The 15,996-nt window shown below is 37.4% G+C and overlaps 1 protein-coding gene and 1 long non-coding RNA gene across 8 annotated transcripts in view; one reads left to right on the forward strand and one right to left on the reverse strand.

Annotated features, from left to right (window-relative positions):
- The window catches only part of NCKAP5 (NCK associated protein 5), a 990,571-nt gene that overhangs the window by 367,423 nt on the left and 607,152 nt on the right, over positions 1–15,996 (reverse strand). The window lies entirely within an intron of this gene.
- LOC134756617 (uncharacterized) lies at positions 4,110–8,398 on the forward strand. The gene is made up of 2 exons (XR_010129502.1): positions 4,110–4,265; positions 7,957–8,398. It is a non-coding gene; the product is annotated as an uncharacterized lncRNA (long non-coding RNA).

Consider the following 15,996-nt stretch of genomic DNA (forward strand, 5'->3'; position numbering starts at 1 on the left):
GACCACTGTACTCAACAGTGAACATACACAAGGTCCTTTGTTCTATATTGATTAAAAGTGCAAACATTGACTTTCTAACATCCTCAGCCTCACAAGTAAAAAGGAAAGAAACAATGCCCTCATGTACATTCTTTGTAAAATAAAGGAGGATGCTTAAGTTTTGTTAGAATTATTTTTTCTATCAAAAATTCTCAAATAGCATTATGACCAGTATAATTTAAATTCTGTCAATGACAAACACACCAAAGAATACCATATTGCTGCTATGTGAGAATGCTATCTTGAATAGCATATCATTGATTTGTCCTATTTTTATGACATACTTGATGATTTGATTAATCATCTGAGAATTAAATATCGTCAATTTTTATGATGCATGGATTTTACTTAGTTTTTATAATAGAAGGCAAGTTTTTACTACAGAAGAAAATCACACAACTTAACTTTATGCCAAGCTTTTTTCCACCAATTTCCAAGTTTCTATATATATTCAACAGCTTAAACACAGTGAAATGGCAAGGTGTAGAAAGCACCCAGTCCAAAGTCTGGCAAGTGGAGTGGGCATTCAGTACTTCCTTGGTGCCTCACTGAGTAGCACTGAGTAGATACTGGTAAATAATGAAAATTATGTAGCCTGGGTGGGAAGATGTATGCAGCCAGCCAAGATTTCTTTTCTAGCCTACAAGTTAATTGGTTTGAGATGTTCTTCCAAACGAAAGGTGAGCAGACAGTAAAACAATTTCTACATGAAGCCAAAGAATTTGTCTGTGAAAAATGAATAGAATTGTTATTTAAAATATCTATGATAGGTAATTGTATCTGACAAACTTAAACCTCTTTTAAAATTGCTCTATATTAACATGCCAAAATTTGTATTCATAATAGAAATAGCTACTCTCTAAACTGATCTAGATGTTGCTTGTGTGTATGCACACACACGTGTGCTTTCTAAATTTCTCATAATTAAGGACTAATATTAATTAAGAATTAGATGACCTTATTGATTCAGCCATGTTTGGACAACTTGTCATTGGCATTATTTAATTTAACCCCCACTAAATAGATGAGTAAAAATCAGCCATTTCTTTAAAGGTGGTCTTTTCTCTCTATTTCATCTTGTGTCATTGTTCTTTTGTATTGGAGAAACCCTAGATTGTACACAGATATAAATAATTTTATAGGATTATCAAATATGTCAAAAAATTCTGAAAAATTTCATCTGATAGTTGCAAGGTTATTTTTTTCAATGACCTCAAATTAAGGTCCTGAGAGGATGGGTCCTGAGAGGACCAAGACTTGGGATTTGCTTCCACATTAACCACACAGAAAGACCTGCCTTCCAGTGGGTGGGGCTTCCCACTTGAAGTCCATCTGGTTTGGACAAAGAATTCTAGAGAACCCTGACAATGCTCCTGTTGGGTTCAACATTTTATGCCACAAATTATTCTGTGAAAAAGAGCAGTTTTCTATAGAACTAATGTAACTCTAGGCAGAAATATAGATTTAGAAGAGTTTAAAAATACCCAAGTTAATTCAGTGCCAAGTACTTATACTCCTGTTTACCCATCCCATAATCACACTCTCCTTTCTTTATAAATTAATAAATTATGCATAGGGTCAAACATGTTCTTGAACTTCTCTAGTACTTACAGACTAAAAAGTACAGTTAAACAGAAATAAAATTTGCCTGAACGTATTCTTTAATTCAGGGGTTTCCAATCTTTGGCTTCCTTGGGCCACAGTGGAAGAAGAAAAATTGTCTTGGACCACACATAAAATACACTAACACTAATGATAGCTGATGAGCTAAAAAAAATTGCAAGAAAATCTCATTATGTTTTAAGAAAGCTTACAAATTTGTACTGGGCCATATTCAAAACCATCCTGGGTCACATGCAGCCCAAGGGCCACAGGTTAGACAAGCTTGCTCTAATTGTTTCCTAAGAGTTAACATTGAATACCTAGAAAGATTAACTCCTTTAAGCTTCTCACAGGATGCCTACCTCAGACTAGGTACATAATAAATGCTTGTTCCTTGCTTTTCCCCATCGGTCATGAGGGCAGAGACTTTGTTTCATACTTTATTCTCTTATTTAACTCCCTGCACTGTTTCCAGTTCAATGCTGATCACACAGCTTGGAATTCTGTAATAGTTTTTTTTGTTTTTGATTGACTAGAAGATAGACTGATTCAATGATACTGATAGTACAGCAGTATGCTTAAAATAATAAATGTGTAGTTCCTCGCAAATGGAATATTAAATCTCATTAAGGATTCAGATGCTACAGAAGGAAGAGCCCAAAAACAGACCCATATCCATCTGAAAACTTGATATGTGATGTAATTGGCATTGCAGACCAATAGGAAAAAGATAGGCTCCCCAATAAACGGGGCTGGTAAATTTTTTATTCACAAATATATAAAAAGTTCAATGCTTATAGTACAGGATATTTTTATGAATCTAAGTTTGTAAATATTCCTTAAGCAGAATCCCAGAAGTACAAATAGCAAAGGAAAAGTCTGATAAACACAACTGCATTAAAATAAAATATTCTGTTCATCGAAAGACGCAAATAAAAACATCAAAAATGCAAGACACAAAGTGAAAGAAGATAGTTGCAATGCATATAACCAAAAAAGGACTGGTATCCCATACATCAATAGGAACCCAACAAACAATCCAAGGAAAATATAAGAAAAACACATGAACGGGCACCTCAAAGAAGAGGTACTTTAAATAAAGGGCCCATAAACATGTAATAAGATGGTCAGCTCCATTTGATGTGTAAATTCTAATAAAAACCACAATGATATCATGTCACAAACAATAGATGGACCAAAAAAAATTAAGTCTGGCAAAATCAAAACTTGGCAGGATGTGGCACTCTGGGAATATTTAAGCAATCCTAGTAGAAGTATAAACTGGTGCAACCATTCTGGAGAGAAATTTAATAAGACCTAGTAAAGTTGAAAATGAGCCAACAACCCAGCAATTTCACTCCTACTTATTTATATGTCCCTGGAGAAGCTCTTACATACGCGCTTAAGGAGACATGACCAAGACAGTTCTTAGGACCAGGCGTGTTGGCACATGCCTGTAATCTAATCCCAGCACTTTGGGAGGCCGAGGTAGGAAGATCACTTGAGCACAGGAACAAAATGTCACCCCAGCTCTATAAAAAATGGAAAAGTTAGCTGAGTTGTGTTGGTGTACATCTGTAGTACCACCTACTTGAGAGGCGAGGCAGGAGGATTGCCTGAGCCCAGGAGTTCCAGGCTGAAGTGAGCTAAGAAGGCGCCACTACACCCAGCCTGGGAAACAGAGCGAGGCTCTGTAGAAAGAAGAAAAAAAAAAAGAAAGAAAAGAAAAAAAAAAGAGGAGAGATAAGAAAAGAGAAAATGAGAAAAGAAAGATCTTAGCAGCACTGTTTGTAAGAGCCACAAAGAAATGATAAACAACTGAAGATTATTCATATGATGGAACAATGCACAGCACAGAAAAAATGTGCTATCTCCATAAACTTCACACACAGGGTCCAGCCAGAAAGAGAGGAACAGAGGAATACATACAGTATGTTACCAGTTTATAATGTTTTATAAATGGAAAACAATACTATGTACAGACTTCAGACCCATGAAAATGTTAAAAAGTATATATATTATATCTATATATATATATAGATATATAATTAAGAGAGACTGAATTTAAGATTAGATTAACTCTGAGACTGAAAGGAGGAAAATCAGATCAAAGAGAAACACGAAGGTGGCCATATTTCTATTTGTAATATTCCATTTCTTAATCTAGATGTTGCAAAGACAAGGGTTATTTCCATTAGTCTCCTTTTATTTATAGGGGATGCATTCCAAGGTGCCCAGGGGATGCCTGAAATAGTGAATAGTATGAGACCCTCTGTATGCTATGTTTTTTCTACATATACTTATTTTTGTGATAAAGTTTAACTTACAAATGAGGCACAGTAAGAGATTAATAATTAATAATAAACTAGAACCATTATAACATTCTGTAATAAAAGTTATGTGACTGTAGTCTCTCTCTCAAAATATCTTATTGCACTGGACTCACCCTTCTTCTTGTGATGATGTGAGATGACAAAATGCATTTGCGATGAGTTGAAGAGAGGTGAATGACACAGCCATTGTGATGTAGTGTTAGGCCACTATTGACCTTGAACACAAGCACTAAAATACTGGATGCCATGACAGTTGATCTGATAAGCACGTGGCTATGCAATGACTAACAGGTGGGTAGCGTCTACAGTGTAGATATGCTGGACAAAGGGATGATTCACATCTCAGGCTGGATGGAGCAGGTTGGTGAGAAATCTCATCAAGCTCCTCAGAAGAGTGCCATTTAAAACTGATGAGTTGTTTACTTCTAAATTTTTCCATTTAATATTTTTGGACCATGGTTGTCTGTGGGTAGTTGGAATCTTGGAAAGTGAAACTACAGATAAGGAGGCATGGCTGTATATTTAGTCTTCATACAACATGCACAGAAATATTTAATTTTTCAAAATTTCTGCATTCCAAAAACTCAAATATATTTTAGTTTTGCTTAATTGAAAATTCTAAAATAGTTTTAAATTCTTGAAACAAATAGCTCAAAAGGAGAGTCCCTCCAATTGAGATTTTTATTGTTATTTATTATTTATTTATTTTGAGACAGGGTCTCCCTCTGTCCCCAGGCTGGAGTGCAGTGGTGTGATCATGGCTCACCACACCCTCGACCTCTCCAGCTCAAGTGATCCTCCAACCTTAGCCTTCCAAGTAGCTGGGACTACAGGCAAGTGCCACCATGCCTGGTTAATTTTTTAATTTTTTATAGAGACAGTACCTCTCTATGTTGCCCAGGTTGGTCTCAAAATCCTGGGCTCATGCAATTCTCCCACCTCGGCATCCCAAAGTGCTGGGATTACAGGGTGAGCCACTGCACTTGGCCCAGATGAAGTTTCATATTTCACTAAAGAGAAACTACCTAGCTTCTAAGAAATCATTGAAAAACCATATAAGGCAATAGGCAAAGCATTGCCAATTATGTACATGATTTTAGAAAAAGAAAAAAGGAATTTCTAGAAAGGAAAAGATTAGCATAAGGGTTCTTCAGAAGGGCAGAAACATAAGGGGTCGAGAGAACAGGTTGCAATTTTCGTTGGAGTTAGTGTACAGACATCCGTGAACCTGCCTTTCCTGTCGTTGGTTCTATCTCCACAATCCAAGTAAATTGGCAGGTTGGCTTATCAAAACAATGCATACAAAAAATATTTCAGAGTGATTTGCCCTTGTTTCCTTCTTTGATCACAGAAACCCTCTTAAAGAGCACTATTCCACACATACCTTAGTAAATTCAATGACATTTTTTTCTGGCTGCTTCAGCTGCCATGATGATTGCAAACTGTACACTGCCCTCACTACGCAGACTACTTTTCATGCCTGCTATGTGAACACAAAGCTTTGTTTTTTTTTCCAGTCCCAAGTCCCTTATTCAGGACCAAATTACAAACAGTGCTGTGTTAGACACTTTTCAGAAACCTCTGGATAAACGAGTCTCAGCAGCCCCCTGGCCTCGACCCCACAGAATGTAATGCCTGCTCATGCCCAAACCACTGCTTCCTTGTGAGCTTTGAATAGTCATTAACGTTGCCAAGACTGGCAATCATCCTTAAAAGTCTTCCTATGAAGGGAATCCAATTTGTATATGTCTGAAAAAGACAATGAAAGAAAACATGCTGGACTATGAACTCTCAAGGTATTTTTTCCTCTGGCTAACTGAAATGAGAAACTTTTGAAAATATCTACTATCATTTTTTGAAAATAATGATTGTGACTTTAAACCTGAAAAGCCTCATCTGTCCCACCTCCTCCTAATTGCCTGGATGATAATGACGTAAATGCAGTTATAATTACAAAGAACTTCAATTCAATTTAATTTTAATTGTTTAAAATTTGTAAACACTCCAGAAAAACCTCATTAAGCTGGCTGAACTAGCTTGTTTTCAAGAGGGAACAGGGAGTCAACATTCACAATTATTCATATTACAACATCCATTCACTTACACTAACCATTCTGATTAACCAGTAATCACACTCATTTGGAGCAAGCAGCACTGGCAAAGCTTGTTACAGCTTTTAAAAAATGCTTTGCAAGGTTGCATATATAAAATGAAGCCCCACATTCAAAAGCAGAACTTTGGCATGCATGCACATTGAAGAAGGGAGAGGAAAATCCTCACAAAATGCATGCATCAAAAAGTTTATACTTGTAAAACTGAGGTCTTAGAATCCCGAAAGATTCAGGTTCATGTGTCCTTTTAGTATGAGATGATGTAGTCTGCATACCTTCCACAGTGCCTCACTGTGGTGTGAGGTTCACAGTCAAAGGAGGACAGCCTAAGTCCTTTGCACAAAGTACATCTTTATAACCAATTGCCCTGTAAGCATAGCAGCGAAAAGAGCACTGGATCGGACTGGGGGAACCTGGCACATACAATTCACTACTTGTGGGAACTGGGGTACATGTTCTAGCCTCTCTAAATTGGTTTTCTTAGTAAGATAAGCCAAACCTGAAGAGCTACTGCACAGAGTTTTGGGGACAATTAAATGTGCCTGGCATATAGAAGGTATGCAGTATATGTAGTTCATAGTATCCAAAAGGCTGAAACAAAAAGGGTTCACCTTTGGTTACCTTCTGCATAATTACTAACATTCTAGTGATTGATGATTGAATATATTTTAGCTAAAATCTTAAGTTTTCAGAACTCATCACCAATGGTTTATAATGGATACTTGTTTGTATCATGTGAAGGCCATATGTGGATAATTTTTAGAATTAACAAAATGTTGTCTTATGTCACAATTCTCTGAACTGTATGAGGGTTTATTGGGCAAATTAAAATTCAATCTAGTAATATACCGCTCATATTGTCACATTTTACCAGACATGTTTTCCTGTTATTGAAATTTTAGCACTTCCTGCAGATATTTGGAATAGAAATAGAATAACGACAATTGTTATTACTACTCATTTTTACAAAGGGCTTTTCAATTTCTAAGATGATTTTAATATACATTGTTTCGACTTGTCCCTATAGCTTGCAGATTTGGTCCCATCACTCACAATGACTAACAATGTTCAGAGCAGTGTAATCATTGGATAAAAGCAGCAGAGGCCTAAGGGCAGGGGTCAGACTTTGAACCCTTGCTTTCTGGTCTCAAATCTCATGCTCTTTTCTGGATGTTGACTTCTCCCATAAACACACTACGATCAACCAAAACTCCACTTCCATTCATTTATAAGAGTTAAAAAAGTGAAGCCTCCATTATCATCTAAAGTGTAAAGAGACATCAGATTTCAAAATGATGGCAACAGGGATGAGCCCTTGCCAAACTAACTATTATTTTAACAACTAAATGACTGTGTAATCACTGTACTTGCTGCAAAAACACTGAATTGAGGTTTCCATTTGGGTGTTTCTATGTTCTCAAGTCCAGCAAACAGAGCTCTGAAGAATGTGAGCACAGGCTGGCCGGGCACGGTGGCTCACACCTGTAATCCCAGCACTTTGGGAGGCCTAGGCGGGTGGATCCCGAGGTCAGGAGATTGAGACCATCCTGGCTAACACAGTGAAACCCCGTCTCTACTAAAAATACAAAAAAATTAGCCAGGCGTGGTGGCAGGCACCTGTAGTCACAGCTACTTAGGAGGCTGAGGCAGGAGAATGGTGTGAACCTGGGAGACAGAGCTTGCAGTGAGCCGAGATCACACCACTGCACTCAAGCCTGGGTGACAGAGTGAGACTCTGTCTCAAAAAAAAAAAAAAAAAAAAAAAAAAAGAATGGGCACACAGGCAAGTTTTTCACAGTACACCTAAGCAGTCAGTGATCATGGGGTATAAGTGGTAGAAAATACTAACTGGTTTATTTCATTTCCCTTAGGAACAAATTCATACAGTGTAACCCAGCCAAGAGATTCCCAGAGATTCTCATCCTGCTCATCTCCGTCACCAAGACGTGTGCTTGTGACTCCAGTGCTCCAGCATGCGATTGTCACTCAACCTAAATCCCAGGTCATCTTTCAAAATCTGAGCCAAGGAAGCCTTACCATGAACACTGAACATCAACCATGCCTAATTCCCTGGCCTAGTGCTAGAGCCAAAAGGCGTATGAACCTGGTTCCAAGAAGTTCCAAAGGAATGGGGACAAAGGAGACATTCATAAATACATAACTGTCCGTTTGGCCCACTGTGCTAAGGCACAATAAGAAAAGCGAGATAATACATCCTTTTGAGTGGAAGGGAGGTGGTCATCACCTACAGTGCTGGCCTTTCCCTTTTCTAACCACCCATTGTTCTTCCTGGTAATACAATTTAGCACCTGCTGGGTTTCTTACAACTCCTCCCATGTTCTTTCTATATCTTTAGGCAAAGTGTAAGCCACTTGAGGATACAGATGTGTGTCATTCTTCTCCAGGATTCCCCAAAACACTTGGCATAGTCTTAGTTACAAAACCAGGGCTCCGTAGAGACATATTAACTAATTGTGTATAGAAGATTCAGTGGGTGGGAAGGGGAAAAGGCTAAAAACAAAAAAAATGGGAGAGAAAACAACCTTGTTGGAAAAGGAATGACTAGGAATGGTATCTTGGTGAGGAAAAAAGAGATGGTTTTATGTTAGGGGAGTTTATTTAGGTAGGAAAAAAAATGAGTAACCTTTGCGCGATTTGAAATCTGCATTCCACTGGCTAATATAAAGTAATCTTTCCTATTTGTAAAATGAAAACCATGCAAAGATGATAACACACTTCGTACTAAATCTACTTGGGGAAGGAACAACAACATTTTCTCCCTTTGCTCAATTCAGCCTGGAATATAATAGATGAAATTGTAATTCAGAGCACATTATCAATGCTGCTATTTATTTTCTGAAACATTAGTCTAGGTATATTTTTCTACATTTTTATATCAAAATATGCCCCTTAAGATTCAGACATACATTCTCAAGGGAGCTGGTCTACACCAGTTTTGTAAAATGTTGACTAACTATTTGAGTGATGAACTGAATAAAAGGTCACTTACTTTCTTCATTTATCACCCAACAGCCTTTGATGGTTGAAAATATTTGTTAACCTTTCTTTGTCTCGATTTTATCACCAAAAAGAAAGAGGGATAAAAGTGCTTGCTTTGAAGTATATGCGCGACTGAACGCGTTTGTGAAATTCTTTGAGATTCTCAGATGGAAGTGCTGTTGGAATCATTAAAATTTAGAGAACCTTAGGAATTTGAATCCTTTAATACTCTGAAGGTAAAGTAATCAGATTAATGGATTTTTTTTCTTAATCTTGTCAAGAGTATGGGTTGTTCAAGATCAGATGTTTTTCACTTCTCTACTGAAGAAAACTGACTTGAGACTTGGAGTAGAGAAATAAAAGCCAACTTCCTAATTATTCCCTCTGTGTGGTCCTCAGAGACTACTGCTGATCTGGGGTTAAACTTATTCTTTAACTAATTAAACTCTTTTTCTTTAATTAAGCAGCCCTAACGACCTTACTTTGTAGACAGCTGGCTTCATTACAAGCAGAGTAACTTTCTTATACTGAACACAAAGTAGGTGAGGAATAACCAAAAAGGTCTTAGAAAAATACTTTTACCAGAAATTATTTTTCATCTCATTTTGCCAGATGAAACATTTAGTTAAAGGGTTGCTATTGAGCAACATGAAAGGAACGTGGGCTGGAACAGTCCCAAGATTCACTTGGTCAAAATTAAAGCAGGTGCTGGGCTCCACAAGTCCTGGGTACCACGGAGGGCAGGTGGTTTGCTAGCATTCACAGGATGCTGAACCCAGGCCTGCAACGAGTTTTCATGCTGAGCACCTCAAAGCACCAACAGAGACAGGATATGTGGATTAAAGCCCATGAAAAAATAACCAATAATTTATTTTCCAATGCACTGTGAATATTTAAAGAATAAAATCATCTGCTATGCCTAAGGTGATTTATGCTTTAAGATATTCAAATATATCTCCCATAAGTTACTATCAAAAATTTTTAAGCATGGGTTCTAGAAAATGGTAGGCTCTCAATACATATATGTAGAATGCTTCATAGATGAAAATGGTTAAAAGATAACTTATTGATCTGATTCAATACCCTCCATTTGTAGATGAGAGAAGTGAGGTCTAGAGAGATTAAATGAAATATCCAAGCTGACACATGTATTTTTTTCAATAAACCTTTACTGACAGCCTACAGAGTACCAAGAATTATACTAAAACTGGGACTACAATGATGAACAAACTGCACTTTCTCTGTGCCTACTAGCTACCTCTCCTGGAATATTTGTAACAAAACATTTGTCATTGGTTGTCATTGGCAGTGCAAGTTAAATTTCTTGGTTTACAAGTTAGAGCTTCAGAAAACCTTGCTTTTACTTTTCATCAATGACAAAATAAACACACCATTAAACCAAATCTACCTCTGTGTCATCTACAGTAGCCAAATTAGGAAACCACGGACTATTATCACATAACAGAACTCATACCCTGATCTGGAGCCAGTCCACAACTACCAAGACATTCTGACACCAAAGCTGATAGTGGGCAATGAATGCAGGGATAAAGGGTTGGTTTTCTACCTTTCTAGAGAAGTATATTAAGATGGAGGCAGGAGGTGGGCAAAGAGTATGAAAACTGGAGAGTTTGGGCCGGGCACAGTGGCTCACGCCTGTAATTCCAGCTCTTTGGGAGGCCAAGGCAGGCAGATCACCTGAGGTCAGGAGTTTGAGACCAGCCTGGCCAAAATAGCGAAAACTCATCTCTACTAAAAGTACAAAAATTAGTTGGGTGTGGTGGTGGGCACCTGTAATCCCAGATACTCAAGAGACTCAGGCAGGAGAATCGCTTGAACCCGGGAGGCAGAGGTTGCAGTGAGATGAGATTGTGCCACTGCACTCCAGCCTGGGCGACAAAAGAGAAACTCCGTCACAAAAAAAAAAAAAAAAAAAAAGGAAAGTTCGATGTAAAAAACAAGTATATTTAATCTCAGTATGAAAAAGGTCTCTTTTCTTCCTTGACTTGATAAACAATTGTTTATCAACAATAGAATATTTGTTCAACTAATGTAGAACATTCAACAAATAGAATAATTACATTAAAGTAGTCTCTTTTGAAGGGTAAAAGAAAATTCTAAGAAAGCGGTAATTAAACAGAATGGTAGGGATAAAACAAAATCAAAAAATACTCCTAATGTTTTGGCATCCTCCTTGGGATGGCATGAGAGGGGGAGATAAAAAACATAGAAAAGTGGGAGGAAAAAAAGCACAGTCTGGAGGTATATTTTAGTTCCCAATTGCCTGAGCTATAACATTCAGAGTGATAAAACCAAGTACCTGCTGCCCCTCCTGCCCTTCATTTGGTTAGCTGGTAAACCATTCTTCACAGCTTTTTGTCTGCTCAGATCTTTGAAGATTCTTTATTCGAGAGCAGTCAGGTCTAACAACCATTCCTCCAATAGCTTTAGTTTTCACGATTAGAATAACACTGTCCAGAAAGAAAGATGCTGTCTCCTGGAGGAAGGATTTGACTCCTGCTTGGAAGTTTGCCATCTCTGGTCTTGTTTTATCCAAGATCCTCAAGAAAATCAAAGTCTTCGGTCTAGTGGTAAATGGTAACTAGCATTCCAGGGATGTGCTTGCTATCTACTTGCGAACTATCCTAATCACAACTGTACTTCCAGACTCTTTATTTTACAATTAAATGCTTCCTTCTGAAATATAGCTTGGCTATAGAAATGCAATTTTAATTGTATGACTTTGTAAAGCGACCTTCAAAAAATTCAAAGGTTAACTTTCTTTACTCTCTGAATCCTACTGTGCCATGCATGGCCATGCAAATCAGCACTAGTCTAATCTGTTTCCCTTACCATTGCTACTCTCTTTGGCTAATTTCCACTTTATTTTTTCAAGTCCAAGTTGCTTACAGGGTAAGATTTCAAAGCAAGCTCCGGTTCCTGGTGTCTCTGCATAACTTTGGTTTTAGTTACTAAGGAAACACTTCTTTGCTGTGCTACACTGTAAATCCTTTAATTCTCCCTTTTCCTAATTCTTAAGTAATCCATTTAAACTGCAAAAGCAAATACTATGAGAGCATTTCATAAAACACACTGCATGCAATCCAATAAACAAGAAATCATATATAATTTAACTTCAAAATTTCATATTAATTGCCATTAGAAATTCAAATTCAAGTACTGAATGCAGGGTAAATAGATGAGTAGATGCAGCGTATGATGGATGAAGCCAGACCATGTTCCATAATCCTGTGGTGTTTATCAGTATCAAGGAAGATGGCAAAGGCAAGTCAGAGGCTGGTACAAAATTTAAGGCTAAAAGTATCTAAGCTTGCAAGAAAAAGCAGGCGATATCTAATTATACACTAATTCTAAAATGCTTTGTTCCAAAGTGTTTACCCAGAAACTCAATTATTCCTCCCACAAACATTGATGGAGATCACACCTTGTTTAATAAAGTATTAGCAATATGATGATATGTTACCTCCCCACCCCAGTAGGGAGAGAACCTGTACAGAAATAACCATAGAACAAAGCCAGATATGCTAAGGACTAAAGAAAGGCACAACGTTCTATGAGAGATCTATCAGAGAGGGGTTTACTGCTGGCTGAGGTGTTAGAGAAGCTCTAATGTAGAGACAGACATTCCTGATGGGCCCTGTTAGCACTGCAACATGCCAAGAGGGAGCCTGGGAGAAGAACATGCATTCCAAGGAACCGTGTGAGCACTTGGTGTGCCCCTGAGTGTTTTTATAGAATGTCAAGCTGGCTAATGTCCTAGGGGAGGTAGATGGAGTGAAGTCACAACTAGGCCAAGGAATTTGAGTTCTGAAATTAATCTACTGGTGATGAAGAGAATTTAAAGAGCTTTTAGTGGGGTTAGAAATACTAAAAAGTGCAAAGAGGAAATTCAAAACTAGAAAGTAAAGTATCCTCACAAGGTAGAATGACATATGCCCACTCTTATCAAATCCAGTTTGAAATTTTCTTGGCAATCAGATGTCCAGGGGGCCACCGTGGTTCATTGTTCAGGAAAATCACGAGTCATATGCTGACATTTATTAGAGTTTTGACCTGTAAGCAGGTAGGCACTATTGCTCCATCAAACAAAATGAAAACCCTGATGAAAAGTGGCTACAAAACAGCCTAGCAAAAATCTCAAATTTACACATTTCTGTATAAGGCCTCACAGTTGTCTATTCATATAACTCTTGAAAGTCTATTTTGAACACTCCGCATTTTCTTGACTCAACCATTATAATTCAGAAAATTAAATGGGGGGAAAGGAGTGAGTAGTGGTGGTATCACAAAGGAACAAACTAGAGAAAGGTGTTGTTCTCTAAGAGTCCTGAGTTGATACTAAAATCAGGGTGTATAGTAGTACACTGATCCAAGAGTCAAGGGAGAACTGTAGTCCAATCAGCCAAAAAGGAAATCTGAGTGAATCATCCAAAAAACAAAAAAAGAATAGAAAACAGGTATCAAAAGTGATACACCGAGCCAAGAATTAGGGTTCCTGGAAGAGAAGTAGGAAGGAGCTGAGAACAGAGAGTGAGTTCTAGTTTTAAATAACAATCTGAAGCAGTTCATTTTTATCTTAAAGTATGGAATCAAATAGGTCAGCCACCTTGAAAAGGCCAGAAGATGGTGTGCTGCGAGATATCAGTTTAGATAAACTGTATATATATATATAGTTTATATATATATGAATAGTTTATATACATATGAAAGAACTAATACCAGGAAAGAATAAATAAGCTATTTTATATAGATTTCAACAAAAATTATTAATGTCAAAATAAAGCAATATAGCAATATAGACATAATGGGTATAGCCAATTTAAGCTCTGAAATGCACACACAGAGGATGAAATGAGAATGTTGGGCAACATTTGTTGCATTATTTGGTCTATCTACTAGTTATTTTGTCTCCACATCTCATTATAATAGCCAGATGCAGAGCTGTAGGAAAACATGACTCCCAGCAATGGCACCTGTCCTTTTGGTGAGTAATTCAAAAATAAAACTGGTCTTTTTGGAGAGATCTCTGAATTTTCCATCTGGCCAGGCTGCTCCTGAGCTTTGCCTGCCTTGCTTAGAGGGTGTTTATTTTATCATGAGCTTTAATTATGGGAACAATAAATGCTTTCTTCTTAAAATTACTTACAACAGTTATTAAAAGAATATTACAGGAGAGGGAGAGGCAGACACTTATCCCTGTGCCAATGTTTCCATCTGTCCCTCCTCTCCCTACTTTCCTCAACATTAACTTGTAGGTCAGGCAGGAAAGTTATATGATTGAATATTCCGTCTGATGTGGATTATTTTGTCTGTACCACTTTCTCGATGACCTGCTCAACTGAAATGCTTGTTTCTTTTATGCCTATCCAGAACATCTCTGTCCCCTAGTGTCCAGGTCAATTCTGGATTCTGCCTGAAAACTTCCCCCAAAGCTGTATCCTCTTCCTAAATTCCAACATTCATCATCCCTATTTTAACAATGTACCTTTCCTTATAATCCAACATATTATTAGTTTCAAATGATCTTATTATATAGTTCCATATTTTTCTATTGCTCTCCATTGGCCCAGAATGGTATACAATAGTTATTTAATAATGTTTACTAATAAATTGTAAAACTTCTTCTTTAAAACATTAAGAGTCAAGTTTTTAAAACGCTGATTTGCTTCTCTTACTGCAAAATCTTAAAGTGTCTGTCTTCACTAATTTTCATTTTCAGAGGAGACCTGTGCCAATTACACATGAAATGCTAAATAAAGCTAGATGCAGGACTGTGCTAAATACGACCAGGATAGTTAAAGGCTACATGGGCTTCTTTTATTCTTTAAACCAACAAGTATTTATTAAATACATATTATCAATGACAAACAGGAAATCTTTTCCTTGGATTTTTAAGTTACAAGTACTATATGGGAGTGCACATTTGATACCGTCAGAACTTTTTTGAAGACAGATCATTCAGGCAATTTTGTTTGAAAATTTTTGTCAATTACACTTAGATCTGTAGCTCCAAAGTTGAAGCACGCAACCATGCCCTGTTTTATTGTACTTCATTCTATTGTGCTTTGCAGATTTTCTTTTAAACAAATCAATGGTTTGTGGCAACTGCATTGATAAAGTGTAGTAGCACTATTTTTCCAACAGCATGTACTCACTTCATTGCTCTGTCACATTTTGGTCATTCGTGAAATATTTCAAACTTTTTCATCTTTAGTACATCTGCTATGGTAAACTGTGATCAGTGGTCTTTGATGTGACTATTGTCATTATTTTGGAACACCACAAATTGTGCCCATATAAGACAGCTAATTTAATCAATAAACGTGTGTTCTGACTGCTCCACCAATTGGTCATTTCCCTGATTCCCCTATCTCTCTCTCCTCAGGCCTCCCAATTAATTGAGACATAATATTAAAATAAGGTCAATTAATAACCCTACAATAGCCTCTAGGTCTTCAAGTGAAATGAAGAGTCACAGGTCTCTCACTTTAAATCAAAAGCTAGAAATAATTAATCTTAGCGAGGAAGGCCTGTTGAAAGCCAAGACAGGCTGAAAGCTAGGCCTCTTGCACCAAACAGGTAGCCAAGTTGTGAATGCAAAGGAAAAACACTTGAAGGAAATTAGAAGTACTACTTCAGTGAACACATGAATGGTAAGGAAGCAAAACAGCCTTACTGCTGATATGGAGAAAGTCTGAGGGTCTGTATAGAGGACAAAGCAGCTACAATATCCCCTTAAGCCAAAGCCTAGCCTACAGCAAGACCTTAACTCGTTTCAATTCTATGAAGCCTGAGAGAGGTGAAGAAGTTGCAGAAGAAAAGTTTGAAGCTGGCATAGAGTAGTTCATGAGGTTTAAGGAAAGATGCCAATACCATAACATGAAAATGCA

The sequence above is a fragment of the Gorilla gorilla genome, chromosome 11, assembly GCF_029281585.2.
Source record: "Gorilla gorilla gorilla isolate KB3781 chromosome 11, NHGRI_mGorGor1-v2.1_pri, whole genome shotgun sequence".
Classification (NCBI taxonomy): domain Eukaryota; kingdom Metazoa; phylum Chordata; class Mammalia; order Primates; family Hominidae; genus Gorilla; species Gorilla gorilla.